Here is a 16,746-nt window from a genome sequence, read left to right on the forward strand (position 1 = left end):
ATTCACCAGTCTCTGGCTGAAGATGATTCTCCTTACCTTCATTCTAAAAGCTATTCCCTTTGGTTTAAGCCTATGTCCATAGGCCATAGTCTCTCTGACTAATGGAAATATCTTCCCAACATCTACTCTGCCTCGGCCATTCAGTATTCTGTAAGTTTCGATTGAGTTGCTCCCTGCATCCCTCATCCTTCTAAACTCCATCGAGTATAAACCCAGAGTCTTCATATGTTCCTCATATTTTAAGCTTTTCCTTCCTGAAACCATTCACATTCGTCTGAACATGCTCCAAGACCAGTACATCCTTCCTGAGATATGGGGCCCCAAAATTGCTCACAAGACTCCAAATGTAGTCTCACCAGAGTCTTACAGAGCCTCAGAAGTACATCCCTACTTTTATATTCAAGTCCTATCAAAATAAATGCCATCATTGCATTTGTCTTCCGAACTATAGGATCAACCTTGAGAAAATCCTGGACTAAAACACCCAGCTCTCTTGGTATTTCAGATTTCTTAATTTTGTCTCCATTTAGAAAATAGTGCATGACTCTAGTCTTCCTACCAAACAAAGTACATGACCTCACGCTTTCCCATGCTGTACTCCATGTGCCACTTGTTTGCTCACTCTCCTAACCAGTCCAAATCCTTCTGCAGCTCCCCTGCCTCCTCAATACTACCTGTTCCTCTATCTATCTTTGTATCATCTATAAACTTAGCCAGAATGCCATCAGTTCTTTCATCTAGATGGTTAGTATATAAAAGTGAAAAGTTGTGGTCCTACCACTGAGCCTCATAGAATACTACTTGTTACCGGCTGCCATTCTGAGAAAGACCCTGTTATCCCCACTCTCTGCTGTCTGCCAGACAGCCAAGCATCTATCCATGCTAGCACCTTTCCTCTAACCCTGTAGGCTCTTAGCTTAGCCAGTAGGCTCCAATGTGGCACCTTGTCAAAGGACTTCTTGAAGCCCAGACAGGTAACATGCATTGGCTCTCCTTGGTCTAACCTGCTCATTATTTCCTCAAAGAATTCTAGCAGATTTGTCAGGCATGAACTCCCCTTAATGAAACCAGGCTGAGGTGGCCCTATTTCACCATACACTTCCAAGTATTCAGACATCTCATTCTTCACAATGGATTCTAGGATCTTACCCATGACCGAGGTTAGGCTAATCGGTCTGTAATTTTCTATTATATTTACCAACTTCCTGTTTGAGGCCTTATCAAGGCTTTTGAAGATCAATGCACCACATCCACGGGTTCTCCTTTGTAATGTCCTCAAAAAACTCAAACAAATTTGTCAATCACAATTTCACTTTTCTAAACCAAGATTGACCATGTCCAATTTTGCTATTTTTTCCAAAATGTTCAGTGATCACATCCTTTATAACATTTTCCCTACTACGAATGTCAAGCTATTTGGTCTGTCGTTAATTTGTTCTCCCTTCTTAAATAGTGGGCTTACATTTGATACTTGCACCAGTTAGCAGGAGCATTTCCATAACCTCTAGAATTATAAAAGATAACCACCAATGCAGCCATTATCTCTATAGTTACCTCCTTCAAAACTCTGGGATGAAGTTTATCAGATCCTGGAAATTTATCAGTCCTCAATCCAGTTTCAAGTTAGCCAAAATATGCAAAGGAATACTGAAAATTCAGCAACTATGTCTTGGAAAGTACCATCTTACTTTTATAAGGTAAAGTGAAAGATTTTGCTCTAAGTTTTTATCAACTTGTTTTTCAGGAATACCATGTTTTCCCACCTGTTCTTACCAAAAAAATGGCCTCATTTAGCATTCAAAGCCAATTGTCTTTTAGGTAACACAAAGAATAGAATCAAAAACAGAAAGTGCTGGAGAACTTCAGCAGGTCTGACAGCATCTTTAGGGAGAAAGCAGAGTCAATGATGCAGACCCAGTAGGAGCAAATTACTGCAGATACTGGAGGCTGTACTGAAAACAAAAAAATGCTGGAGATCATAGACAACATTCATAGAGACAAAGCAAGCTAACGACTCTTCATCAAAGCTGCCTGACTGGCTGTGATCTCCAGCATTTTTTGTTTGCAGTGCAGATCCAGTGACCCTTCTTCATAACTGAATAGAATAGAATACTAGGTTTAGGACTAAGGCAGGTACGAAACCACGACCTGTGGAATCAGAGTTAATGTTTGGTAGAAAACTTTTGAATCTGTGTGAGCATTTACATTCCCTGTTTGTCAGAAGGATCAATCATTTAATCCACTTTACCCCATGTTATCCACTTTGATCTTATTACATGCATAAGAATGAGCTATAGATGTTAATCCTTCAGAACAAATGTGTTAAGTACTGTGATTAAAATCAGGTCTGGTCTACAAGGTAAGCATCTTATTCAGTCAATAGTCAACAGAAGCTTTTACTATTCATTCTTGCCCTATTGTCTTAAGCTACATTTAGAGTCAAGTTTTAACAGGAAGATTCAATAGATATTTTCACATAATTTAAACAAATGGATTAATCGCTAATAGTGAAATTTTTCTCTCTTTAAATACAAAAGTGATTTTATTTCCAATAAGCTCAGTTGTCCCACTAAAAATTAAATGATGTTATATACAAATCAATAACAGGGAGCTTTTAAATTTACAAATATGAACAACAATCAAATGGTTAATCAAACACAAGTTACTGTTACCATGTTTCAAAACCAAACTATTAAAGTTCTAGTCACATATTATTTATATTATCATACAGACAGTATGGAAATTAAGTTTCTAAAGTAATTGTCACTTTCTTAAAAGGAATTATGCAGCTTCACATCCACACTGGGCTGCAAATAATTTAAAACTGTGACTGGTATTTCAAGGAAATTAACTGTAGCTCACTAAGTAAGCCAAAATGAAGTCTGCTGATCTCCAATTCCAATATGAATGTGTCAAAACAGAATACACACATCTGGGATAAATTTTCCTAGTCATAATCTTCAAACCACTTTGAAAGAGACCATGTCATTTTCCTTGAGAATAATTTCTTAACATTTCTCCAATAAGGTTTGGGACAAGGAATAATGGATTTCCACTACCTTCTCTCTGAATAAATATTTTAATTCCCTTTAGTCCTTTCTTCTGAGTACTGTATTTTAAATTTGTAGTGATTGAAATGGGGTCAGCCAGGTGGACCTCATAGAATGAGTTCCCTGATTTGGGCTGTTAATCTGGTCCAATCAGGGGGCCCTGGCTGACAGATATAAACAGGTGGGTAGGGGCGGGCTGCCTTAGAGTGGTCGGAAGGTGGGAGGGATGGGGGCTTGCTGGGTCTGTATTGTCTGCACTTTGTATGTAACAGTATTGTCTAATGTACAAATGTCATTGTCACTGTCTTGCCATAAGTGGAACTGGGATTTGAGGTTTGTCCTCATCTCCCTGTAAAATGGTTGAATGGTAGGGTTTGGGGCCTAGCTTTGTTGCTCCTCTCCCTTGTAACATTGCTGTCTCTTATGTACAGCTGTAAATGTTTTTTGTAAACTGTTTGTTTGTAATTTGTTTAATAAAATATAAATAAACAGGAGTGTCAGACGTCCTGTTCACTTTGAGACCTGGATCTGAGGGAGATGGATCAATGTCAAGGACTCTACACACTTATATAAAGGATGACTTGGTGACTTTGTGGAGTTATTTTAGCAGCAATGAGAGAAAAGTACATTCCTGAAGAAATTCATTCCCCTCATCTTTGAGTTGGGATAGGAATTTCTGGCATCCTGTTGTTATCTGGGAATCATGATGTGGAGATGCTGGTATTGGACTGGGATGGACAAAGTTAAAAAATCATACAACACCAGATTATAGTCCAACAGGTTTATTTGGAAGCATTAGCTTTTGGAGGGCTGCTCCTTCATCAGGTAGCTGTGGAGCAGGATCATAAGTCACAGAATTTATAGCAAATGATTACCGTGTCATGCAACTGAAATGATATATTGAGCAAACCTAGATTGCAGTTAAACTTTCCATCTTTTAGAATGGGTTGCTTATTTTGGTTCATTAATATGTAAATCCCAGAACTTCTTTTAGGTCACATTCTTGAGATAATGTGAGGTCTTATAAAAACTAAGGTGACATCTCAGCTCAGACAATGCATTAAAGGTGTGAGGTTAGAGTCTGTCTGTATCCCAACCTTGCATCAGACTGGTTCTATTTCCACACAGGCTGTTTGGGAAGCTTGACTCATTCAATCCTGCTGTCAAAGACTGGGCCCAGTGTGCAGAAAGTGTGCATTATATTTTCCAGGCAAATGACATTGGGGCAGATGAAAAGCAACAAGTAATTCTGACACCTTGTGGACCGCAGAGGTTTTGGTTTATTAGGAATCTAACTTTCTCTGAGGCACCAGATTCACTTGCATTTCCTTTAACCGGATTTATTGCATCCGTTGCTCCCCATGTGGTCTCCTCTACATTGGAGAGACTGAGTGCAACCTTAGGGACTGGTTCAGAGAACATCTATGGTCCGAATGTCCAATCAACTCCACCTCCTGATTGCCAGCCATTTCCACTCCCCATCCCACTCCCCCAATAACATGCCCATCCTGGGCGCCTCCTCCACTGTCAAAATAAGGCCACACGCAAACCGGGGGAAGAATGCCTTCCTTTCTGTCTCAGGAGCTTAAAAGTATTTGGCCTTAACAAAATAATTCATCAGATTTCAAATCTCCTCATTCCCCACCTGACCCCAGGTCCAGTCCTCCCTCTCCTCCCTGCACTCCCCTTGACCTCACCAAGCCTGTCCATCATCCTTCCCACCTATCTGCTCCAATATTCCCACTGACCAATCACAGCCACTTCCTATCTGCATCCACCTATCACCATCCCACCCACATTTTCCCCAGCCCCACCCTCTCCCTGTATTTATGTCTCAGCCCCTTTCCCCTCCCCCAGACCTGATGAAAGGTTCTGACCTGAAACATCCAAACCCCTGCTCCTCTGCTTGATCTGGTGTGCTTTTTCCAGCTCCACTCTTTAATCGACCAGATACTAAAACCATTCAAGAGTTGACAGGATTAGTTACAGAATATAATGCCCCCAAACCTCCTCTCTAATTCGTATCAGAATTTTAACTAGGTTAAGACAACGGGCAGAGATATGTGATTTTGGGTTAACTCTTAATGAGATACTGAAAAAGTGTTTGGAAAGTGGGATTAATGATGTAACCATGCAAAAGCACTTAGTAGCTGAAGTCCAACTGGACTTCAAACAGGCATCACAATAGGCTATATCACTGGAAAATGGGGCAGGTAGGGTATGAGTTGCAGGATATTCCAATAGAAGTGGACACCCTTGCCAGTCTGACTGAGCTTGAGGAACATCACTTGGTGTGGAGATGCAGGTGTTGGACTGGAATGGACAAAGTTAAAAATCACACAACACCAGGTTATCGTCCAACAGGTTTATTTGAAAGTAGAAGCTTTCAGACCACTGCTCCTTCATCAGGTCACTAGTGGGGCAGGATCATAGGACACAGAATTTATAGTAAAAGATCACAGTGTCATACAACTGATGCAATGTATTGAACAAACTTAGATTGCTGTTAAGTCTTAATCTCTTAGAGAGTTTGCCCCGATCACCATTGATTCCAGTTTTGTTAATGCTCCATGATGTCACATTTGGTCAAATGTCAAGGGCTATCACTCTCACCTCCCCTCTGGAATTCAGCTCTTTTGTCCATATTTGAACCAAGGCTGTAATGAGCTCAGGAGCTGAGTTGCCCAAATGGAACCCAAACTAGGTGTCACTGAGCAGGTTGTTGCTGAGCAAGTGAGGGCTTTTGCCCGAAACGTCGATTTCGAAGCTCCTTGGATGCTGCCTGAACTGCTGTGCTCTTCCAGCACCACTAATCCAGAATCTGAGCAGGTGCTGCTTGATAGCATTGCTGATGACACCTTCCATCACTTTACTGATGATCTAGTGTAGACTGATGGGGTGGTAATTGGCCAGGTTGGATTTGGCCTGCTTTTTGTATACAAGACATACCTGGGCAATTTTCCACATTATCGGGTAAATGCTACTATTATCACTGTCCTGGAACAGCTTGGCTAGGGTGGCAGCAAATTCTGAAGCACAGGTCTTCAGTCCTAGTGGAATGGTGTCAGGGTCCATAGCTTTTGCAGAATCCAATGCCTCCAACCTTTTCTGGATAACACGTGGAGTGAATCAAATTGGATGAAGGCTGGTACCTGCGATGCTGGGGACCACTGGAGGAGGTCAAGATGGATTATCCACTTGGCACTTCTGGCTGAAGATTGCTGCGAATGCTTCAGCCTTATCTTTTGCACTGATGTGCTGGGCTCTTCCATCAGAGGTAGGGATATTTGTGGAGCTCTTCTTCCAGCATTAATCATCTACTACCATTCACAACTGGATGCGGCAGGACTTAGACCTTAGATTTGATCCGTTGTTTGTGAGATTGCTTAGCTCTGTCTATCTTATGCAAATAGTCCTGTTTGGTGGCTTCACCAGGTTGACACCTCATCTTTGGGTATGCCTGGTGCTGCTCCTGGCATGCCTTTCCTGCACTCTCCATTGAACCATGGTTGATCCCCATGGTTAAGTGGGGGATATGCGAGGCCATGAGGTTACAGATGGTGCTGGAGTACAATTCTGTTGCTGTTGATGGCCCACAGCACCTCATGTATGCCCAGTCTTGAGTTGCTAGAGCTGTTTAAAGCCTGTCCCAGTTAGCACGGTGATAGTGCCACACAACATGATAGAGAATATTTTCAATGTGAAGGTGGGACTTTGTCTCCACAAGGACTGTGCGGTGATTCTAAGGTCTCTTACTGATAATGTCATGGACAGATGCATCTGCAGCTGTCAGGTTGCTGAGGATAAGGTCAAATATCTATTTCCCTTTTGTTGGTTCCCCCACCACCTGCTGCAGACACAGTCTAGCAGCAACGGCCTTTAGAACCCGACCAGTTCGATCAGTAGTACTGCTGTTGAACCACTCTCAGTTGGAGACATCGAAAACCCCCATCCAGAGTACATCTTGTACCCTTGCGACTCTCAGTGCTTCCTCCAAGTGTTGTTCAACATGGAGGAGTACCGAGTCATCAGCTGAGAGAGGATGTTACATGGTAATCAGCAGGTCTCCTTGACCATGTTGAGTCAGTAATGCTGAAAACCTACAGGGCAACTCCTTCCCAACTGTACACATACTGTCCCAACACCCTCATAGGTTGTGTCCTGCCAGTGGGACAGGACTTATCCAAGGATGGTGGTGGTTGCTTTTCAGAAATCGTAAGGTATGATTTTATGAGTATGGCTATGTCAGAGTGCTTTTTTGTCATATCTGGTCCTTGCATCTGGGGAGGCGATCCGTCCAGTTTTATTTATTTGTTGAAACTTCAATTGATCCAACTGAGTGGCTTGCTAGACCATTTCGGAGGGCAGTTGAGAGTCAGTCACTTTGCTGTAGCTCAGGGGTCACAAGTATGTCATACCAGGTATGGATAGCAGATATTTGCTCCCTGAAGGACATCAGTAAACCAGATCTTTTTCTGACAGTTGACAATGGTTTCATGGTTATCAATAGATTTTTAAATCCAGAATCTTTCTTGTGGACTTTGAACCTGGGTTCTCAGAACATTACGTTGATGGCCCCTGATGTCAAGGTCATATTCGACTCAATGTGGAATCAAGGAGCCTGAATAAAACTGGAATCAAAGGGCATCAAGGGAAAAATACCTCAGCTATTTGGAGTCATACCTGTCACATAGAAAGATGGCTGTGGTTGTTGGAGGTCAGTTATTTCATCTCCAGGACATCTCTGCAGGAGTTCCTTGGGGTAGTGTCCTCAGCCCAACCATCTTCAGCTGCTTCATTAATGACCCTTCCTCCAATATAAGGTTAGAAGTGGAGATGTTTGTTGGTGATTGAACAATATTCAGTGCCATTTGTGACTGTTCAGATAGAACAAAAAAAAAGAAAATTATAGCACAGGAACAGGGCACTGATGCAGATCTTCTATCTAAACATGTCACCTATTTTCCAAGGATCTGTATCCCTCTGCTACCTGGTAAAAACAATGACTGCAGATGCTGGAAACCAGATTCTGGATCAGTGGTGCTGGAAGAGCACAGCAATTCAGGCAGCATCCGACGAGCAGCAAAATCGACGTTTGGGGCAAAAGCCCTTCATCAGGAATAAAGGCAGAGAGCCTGAAGCGTGGAGAGATAAGCTAGAGGAGGGTGGGGGTGGGGAGAAAGTAGCATAGAGTACAATAGGTGAGTGGGGGAGGAGATGAAGGTGATAGGTCAGGGAGGAGAGGGTGGAGTGGATAGGTGGAAAAGGAGATAGGCAGGTCGGACAAGTCCGGACAGGTCAAGGGGACAGTGCGGGCTGGAAGTTTGAAACTAGGATGAGGTGGGGGAAGGGGAAATGAGGAAGCTGTTGAAGTCCACATTGATGCCCTGGGATTGAAGTGTTCCGAGGCGGAAGATGAGGCGTCCTTCCTCCAGGCGTCTGGTGGTGAGGGAGCGGCGGTGAAGGAGGCCCAGGACCTCCATGTCCTCGGCAGAGTGGGAGGGGGAGTTGAAATGTTGGGCCATGGGGCGGTTTGGTTGATTGGTGCGGGTGTCTCGGAGATGTTCCCTAAAGCGCTCTGCTAGGAGTCGTCCAGTCTCCCCAATGTAGAGGAGACCGCATCGGGAGCAACGGATACAATAAATGATATTAGTGGATGTGCAGGTAAAACTTTGATGGATGTGGAAGGCTCCTTTAGGGCCTTGGATAGAGGTGAGGGAGGAGGTGTGGGCACAGGTTTTACAGTTCCTGCGGTGGCAGGGGAAGGTGCCAGGATGGGAGGGTGGGTCGTAGGGGGGCGTGGACCTGACCAGGTAGTCACGGAGGGAACGGTCTTTGCGGAAGACGGAAAGGGGTGGGGAGGGAAATATATCCCTGGTGGTGGGGTCTGTTTGGAGGTTGTGGAAATGTCGGTGGATGATTTTGTTTATGCGGAGGTTTGTAGGGTGGAAGGTGAGCCCCAGGGGCGTTCTGTCCTTGTTACGGTTGGAGGGGTGGGGTCTGAGGGCGGAGGTGCGGGATGTGGACGAGATGCGTTGGAGGGCATCTTTAACCACGTGAGAAGGGAAATTGGGGTCTCTAAAGAAGGAGGCCATCTAGTGTGTTCTATGGTGGAAATGGTCCTCCTGGGAGCAGATACGGCGGAGGCGGAGGAATTGGGAATACGAGATGGCATTTTTGCAAGAGATAGGGTGGGAAGAGGTGTAATCCAGGTAGCTGTGGAAGTCAGTGGGGGGGCGTGTCAGCAGAATGCAGGTGAGTGGCGCTGGTGGGGTCGGAAGTGGTGGCAGACACGGCAGTAGGGGTGGCGGAAGTCACTGAGCGTGTGGCATCAGTGATGATGTGAGGGTCGGAAGTGGCTGTGGGAGTGGCCATGATGGGGGCAGAAGTGACATCATCAATCAGCGTGGGGGTGGTAGCTGCATCAGCCGCATGGCTAATGGCATTTCCGAAGCCAGGGGAATCTTCTGGAATGTTTGAGGAGCGCTGGTTATGGAGGTGGTTCCGAGGAACCCTTCGCCCACCTCCAACACACTGCATCCACCTGGACACCCCGCGCTGGCCTATTACCTGCCCTCGACCTCTTCATTTCCAACTGCCGCCGGGACATTAACCGCCTCAACCTGTCGACCCCCCCCTCCCCCACTCCAACCTCTCACCCTCACAACGCGCAGCCATCCAATCCATCTGCTCTAATCCCAACCTCACCATTAAGCCAGCGGATAAAGGGGGCGCAGTGGTAGTCTGGCGCACTGACCTCTACACCGCTGAAGCCAAACGCCAACTCGAGGACACCTCTTCCTACTGCCCCCTCGACCATGACCCCACCCCCCATCACCAAAGCATCATCTCCCAGACCATACAGAACCTCATCACCTCAGGAGATCTCCCACCCACAGCTTCCAACCTCATAGTCCGGGAACCCCGCACTGCCCGGTTCTACCTCCTTCCCAAGATCCACAAGCCTGACCACCCTGGCCGACCCATTGTCTCAGCATGCTCCTGCCCCACTGAACTCATCTCTACCTACCTCGACACTGTCCTATCCCCCCTAGTCCAGGAACTCCCCACATACTTTCGAGACACCACCCACGCCCTCCACCTCCTCCAAGACTTCCGTTTCCCCGGTCCCCAACGCCTCATCTTCACCATGGATATCCAATCCCTCTACACCTCCATCCGCCATGACCAGGGCCTCCAAGCACTCCATTTTTTCCTCTCCAGACGTCCCCAACAGTACCCTTCCACTGACACTCTCATTCGTTGGGCCGAACTGGTCCTCACCCTTAACAATTTCTCCTTTGAATCCTCCCACTTCCTCCAGACCAAAGGGGTAGCCATGTGCACACGTATGGGCCCCAGCTATGCCTGTCTCTTTGTTGGCTACGTAGAACAGTTGATCTTCCGTAATTACACTGGCACCACTCACCACCTCTTCTTCCGCTACATTGATGACTGCATTGGCGCCACCTCGTGCTCCCGCGAGGAGGTTGAGCAATTCATCAACTTCACCAACACATTCCACCCTGACCTTAAATTTACCTGGACCATCTCTGACACCTCCCTCCCCTTCCTGGACCTCTCCATCTCCATTAGTGACGACCGACTTGACACTGACATTTTTTACAGACCCACCGACTCCCACAGCTACCTGGATTACACCTCTTCCCACCCTATCTCTTGCAAAAATGCCATCCCGTATTCGCAATTCCTCCACCTCCGCCGTATCTGCTCCCAGGAGGACCATTTCCACCATAGAACACACCAGATGGCCTCCTTCTTTAGAGACCGCAATTTCCCTTCTCACGTGGTTAAAGATGCCCTCCAACGCATCTCGTCCACATCCCGCACCTCCGCCCTCAGACCCCACCCCTCCAACCGTAACAAGGACAGAACGCCCCTGGGGCTCACCTTCCACCCTACAAACCTCCGCATAAACCAAATCATCCGCCGACATTTCCGCTACCTCCAAAAAGACCCCACCACCAGGGATATATTTCCCTCCCCACCCCTTTCCGTCTTCCGCAAAGACCGTTCCCTCCGTGACTACCTGGTCAGGTCCACGCCCCCCTACGACCCACCCTCCCATCCTGGCACTTTCCGCTGCCACCGCAGGAACTGTAAAACCTGTGCCCACACCATCTCCCTCACCTCTATCCAAGGCCCTAAAGGAGCCTTCCACATCCATCAAAGTTTTACCTGCACATCCACTAATATCATTTATTGTATCTGTTGCTCCCGATGCGGTCTCCTCTACATTGGGGAGACTGGGCGCCTCCTAGCAGAGCGCTTTAGGGAACATCTCTGAGACACCCGCACCAATCAACCAAACCGCCCCGTGGCCCAACATTTCAACTCCCCCTCCCACTCTGCCGAGGACATGGAGGTCCTGGGCCTCCTTCACCGCCGCTCCCTCACCACCAGACGCCTGGAGGAAGGACGCCTCATCTTCCGCCTCGGAACACTTCAACCCCAGGGCATCAATGTGGACTTCAACAGCTTCCTCATTTCCCCTTCCCCCACCTCATCCTAGTTTCAAACTTCCAGCCCGCACTGTCCCCTTGACCTGTCCGGACTCGTCCGACCTGCCTAGCTCCTTTTCCACCTATCCACTCCACCCTCTCCTCCCTGACCTATCACCTTCATCTCCTCCCCCACTCACCTATTGTACTCTATGCTACTTTCTCCCCACCCCCACCCTCCTCGAGCTTATCTCTCCACGCTTCAGGCTCTCTGCCTTTATTCCCTCTGCTCCCTGCCTATTCATGTATCTGTCTAGATACATCCTAGATGGCGCTATTGTGCCCACCTCTACCACTCCGCTGGCAACACGTTCCAGGCACCCACCACCCTCTGTGTAAAGAACCTTCTATGCATATCTCCTTAAACTTTTCTCCTCTCACCTTGAACTCGTGAACCTTAGTAATTGAGACCCCACTCTGGGGAGAAAGCTTCTTGCTATCCACCCTGTCTATACCTGATTTTGTAGACTTCAATCAGGTCCCACCTCAAACTCCGTCTTTCGAATGAAAATAATCCCAATCTACTCAACCTCTCTTCATAGCTAGTGCCCTCCATACCAGGCAACATCCTGGTGAACCACCTCTGCACCATTTCCAAAGCAACGTTTTGGTAATGTGGCGACAAGAACTTCACGCAGTATTCCAGATACTAAAATAGTCCATGTTCAAATGCAACAAGATGTTGACAATACCCAGGCTTGGGCTGACAACTGGCAATTAACATTCATGCCACACAAATGTCAGGCTTGGACTATATTCATCTTCCAAACCAATGACCACGTCCATTTAAAAGGACAAGGTACGAGATACATGGGAACACCATCACCTCAAGTTCACCTCCAAGCCACTCACCATCCTGACTTGGAAACACGTCACAGTTCCTTCAGTGTCACTGGGTCCAAATCCTGGAAGTCTCGCCTTAAGGACATTGTGGGTCAACCCACAGCAGGTAGATTGCAGCTGTTCAAGAAGACTGCTCACCACCACCTTCTCAAGAGCAACTAGGGATGGGCAATAAATGCTGGTCCATCGGTGATACCCGCAACCCAGAAATGAATATAAAAACGGAGAATATTCGAATAAATAGTTCAGCAATAATACCACTCAGTCATTGTCTCTTTTTCTACTTGATAGCTCCTCAAAGAACTATAAAAAAAGTCATGTATCATTTTTTCATTTCAAATACCTTTGCCAAATTAACTGACATTGAGCCCTGACTGCACATTCCTCCTTTCTTTCTTTAACAAAAAGGCAAAAAATATTTCAAACCTACCTTAGTAAAAAGTCATAAAATGACAATAACAAACCTTAACAAAAAGGAGAGACCCATGGAAAATTGGCAAAGTCAGAAACTAAACAGGAGATCGTAGGAGTTGACATCAAAGTCCATTACCTTTAAGAGCCAAATAAAGATTAATCATGTGTCCCTTAAGCCAATAAATCTTGTTTAGTCCAGACCAATCAGAATGTAACAATGTAATTGATCATGCCATGGGTTGTGGCCTATAAAGACGTAATAAGCAACTGCATTGGGTGACAAAGGAAGTTTGAAAATATCTTGCTTTAATCAGAAGTGGATAGCCCTCAAGGCATTGGCAGGAGATCAAGGAACTGAGTGTCAAGGCCGATTGCAGAAGTAAGAAAGCCTGTGCAATTCTCAGAATTCACTGGAAAAGTAAAAAGGTAATAAAATTGTAGACCATTCTTCCTCAATTACTGAAGAGATCCAGATCATTGGAGGTTTTGAATATTTGATTTCTTTGTTCTCCTAACCAAGGATGCAAACTAATGAAAATGTTGAGTCAAGCTGAGGAGCTAATGGAAAAACAAATACTAAAACCAATCTCATTTTATATAAAACTGGATTCAAGAGTGACTTGTTAAATGGGAAATCTGCAGTTGGAGTAATGCAACACATTCCTGTAGAAGGAATTATCTTATCTTTGGGGAGGGAATGATCTGGCTGATTGCAGAACAATAGCCTCATCAAAAGAATTGGAACAAGCAGTAGAAGTAAAATAAATGGAGATGCAACATAAAACATAGAGATGTACAGCATGGAAACAGACCTTTCGGTCCAACCTGTCCATGCCGACAAGATATCCCAACCCAATCTAGTCCCACCTGCCAGCACCTGGCCCATATCCCTCCAAACCCTTCCTATTCATATGCCCATCCAAATGCCTCTTAAATGTTGCAATTGTACCAGCCTCCACCACTTCCTCTAGCAGCTCATTCCATACACGTACCACCCTCTGTGTGAAAAAGTTGCCCCGTAGGTCTCTTTTATATCTTTCCCCTTTCACCCTAAACCTATGCCCTCTAGTTCTGGACTCCCCAACCCCAGGGAAAAAGACTTTGCCTATTTACCCTATCCATTCTAACTGTGTTGTGACTAGATCTCAGAACCATGAATTAGGTAGAGGAGGAGATCATGAAACAAGGAGATGATGGGAATGTTCAGTTACTTGACACTATTCTCAAAAATATAAATTTTAAAAAGGACAAAACTAAAGAGAATGGGGATGATATGTTTAGCACATCTTCTATAACAACGGAACAGGTAGATGCTGAATTGAGAAGCTGTACCAAGTAGATTATGTAGAAATTGAATCGGGATTAAATCCTGGAACTATCATGGGATGTAGGCATCGTTGGCTCGGCCAACATTTATTGCCTTACTGTAAATAAAATACTAAAACATTCTATTAGCTATGTTTTAAAAAAACTAATCATATTTTGTCAGATATAGTGGGGAAACCCTAACTACCAATTAAATTTGCCCCTTTAATTTTTATACTAGCTTTTGAGAAATCATTTTAAGCAATTATATAGGATCCCTGCCTAAGGCTTGGGTGTGAATCAGTATCTTTGAGCAATTACAGATATTTTGACCAGATTTCCTGAAGGAAGACTCTTAGCAGATATGGTGGTGGAATAAAAACAAAAAACAAAGTGCTAGAGAAAGGACTAGCAGCATTTGTGAAGAGATAAAAACAGAGTAATGTGTTGTGTTCAATGACTTTTCTTTAGATCTCTGTAGGTAGTGAAAAATCTAGTATGACATTTTTACAAGTTATGGATTATCCAAAGGAATAACATTTGAATCTTGATCTGATTGTATGCCAAAAATATTCAACAACATCAGCTTATCCCATCCACAACATCAAATGAAAAATGGCAAAAAAATTGAAGTCCATGATTAAAACTTATTGTGAAGAATATCCTAATCATTGGAATTCCCTTGTTACCATTTGATTTAGAGAAGTTCCAAAATGGTCCACAGAATTCAATTGGTTATACAACACAGAAACAGACCCTTTGGTCCAAGCAGTACATGCCAACCATAATCCCAATCTGAACTAGTTCCACCTGCCTGCACTTTCCCCATATCCCTCCAAACATTTCTTGTGCATGTACGTATCCAAATGTCTTTTAAACATTGTAACTGCTCCCACTTCCACCAGTTCCTCTAGAAGTTCATTCCGTACCAACCACTCTGCTCCTTAAAAAGTTGCCCCTCATGTCCTTTTTAAATCTTTCTGCTCTCACCTTAAAAATATGCTCTCCAGTCTTGAAATGCCCCACCCTAAGGAAAAGACACCTGCCATTCACCTTATTTACACCCCATGATTTTATAAACCTCTAAACCATGACCCCTCAACCTCCAACACTCCAGTAAGAAAAGTCCCAGCCTCTTCTTGTGACTCACATCCTCCATTCCCAGAAACATCCTGATAAACAGTGGCATGGTGGCTCAGTGGTTAGCATTGCTGACTCACAGCACCAAGGACCTGGGTTCAATTCTAGACTCTGTGTAGAGTTTGCACGTTCTCCCCTCTGTGTGGGTTTCCTCTGGGTGCTCTGGTTTCCTTCCACAAGCCAAAGATGTGCAGCATAAGTGAATTGGTCATGCTAAATTGCCCATAGCATTCAGGGATGTGTAGGTTAGGTACATTAGTCAGGGGTAAATATAGGAGAACGGGGCTGGGTGAGTTACTCTTCAGTGGGTCGGTGTAGACTTGTTGGGTCGAACGGCCTGTTCCCACACTGCAGGGATTCGATTATTCTGAACCATTTCCAGCTTAATAATATCCCTCCTATAACAGGGTGACCAGAACTGGGTGCAGTATTTCAGAAGAGGCCTTATCAAGTCCTATACAATTTCGTGTACTGAAAGATCTGAGCAATGAATGTGAACGTGAGTTAAGACTAAACCTAAAGAGTAATTTATCATTTGATAGTACAGAATGTGAGCATTGCTTAAAAAAAAATCATTTTATTAAAACTTTTCACCTTGCACTGTCAGGATATTTTGCAATACAAATTCATGGGCAAATATGCATTATTCTGTTGTATAAATGTTTCTTTTTTCCCTTGAATTTGTATTCATGTGAATTTTTATTCTTTCCATATCTACAAAATGTCTTTTGTCAGCAATACTAAATAAAAATTTATAAACCAAAGTTCAGAGGCTACACTTCTGACCAAGTATCAGAGAAGAAACCAAAGCTTCTCAACCGGCCAAAAAGCATTAGAAAAAATGAAAGTCAGAACAGATTAAAAGGCCAAATCTCAGAATTTTGTTGCTGGATAAAAGTTATTAGTACTATTGTCCTTTCTCTGGAGAACCATCAAAATTTAAGGATCACTGGACCCGATCAAAACAAAAACTGAAAATTGTAGTGAGTAACGGGGGAAGAGATAGCACGTGTGTTGTTCATTTTAAAGCAATGCTATGATGGAAGATAGTTAGAACTGAAGTGAATTTATAATGGTGAAAGAAATAGTGAGTGAAATAAAAATGTCAAACACTTAGAGAATGAATCAGAAATTGGAAACTCTAAAGTTGATCATCCCGGAATCAAATTGGATAATACGGAAATGTTTAAAAAGTTAAATGGAATATTATGGTATCGCCCTCCCAGCAAACAAGTTACTGATAAAAGCTATTACAGACTCAAATTGATTTGTGAAAACATGCCAGGAAAACCAGCTTTGGCTGCACATGATTTTAAGTAATGTTTGGATGACCTTATTGCAGCATCCTGACAGACCTGTACCAGAAAAGTTAGCTCTTTGGGAAGAGATGTACAATGGCATTATTGCACTGAGTCATAGTACCTGGAATACACCTATTGTGATCAGCATGATTTTGGCACCATCATTCAGAC

This window comes from Chiloscyllium plagiosum, unplaced genomic scaffold (genome assembly GCF_037043375.1).
Source record: "Chiloscyllium plagiosum isolate Xiang-an unplaced genomic scaffold, Cpla_swu_hap1 HiC_scaffold_1, whole genome shotgun sequence".
Taxonomy (NCBI): domain Eukaryota; kingdom Metazoa; phylum Chordata; class Chondrichthyes; order Orectolobiformes; family Hemiscylliidae; genus Chiloscyllium; species Chiloscyllium plagiosum.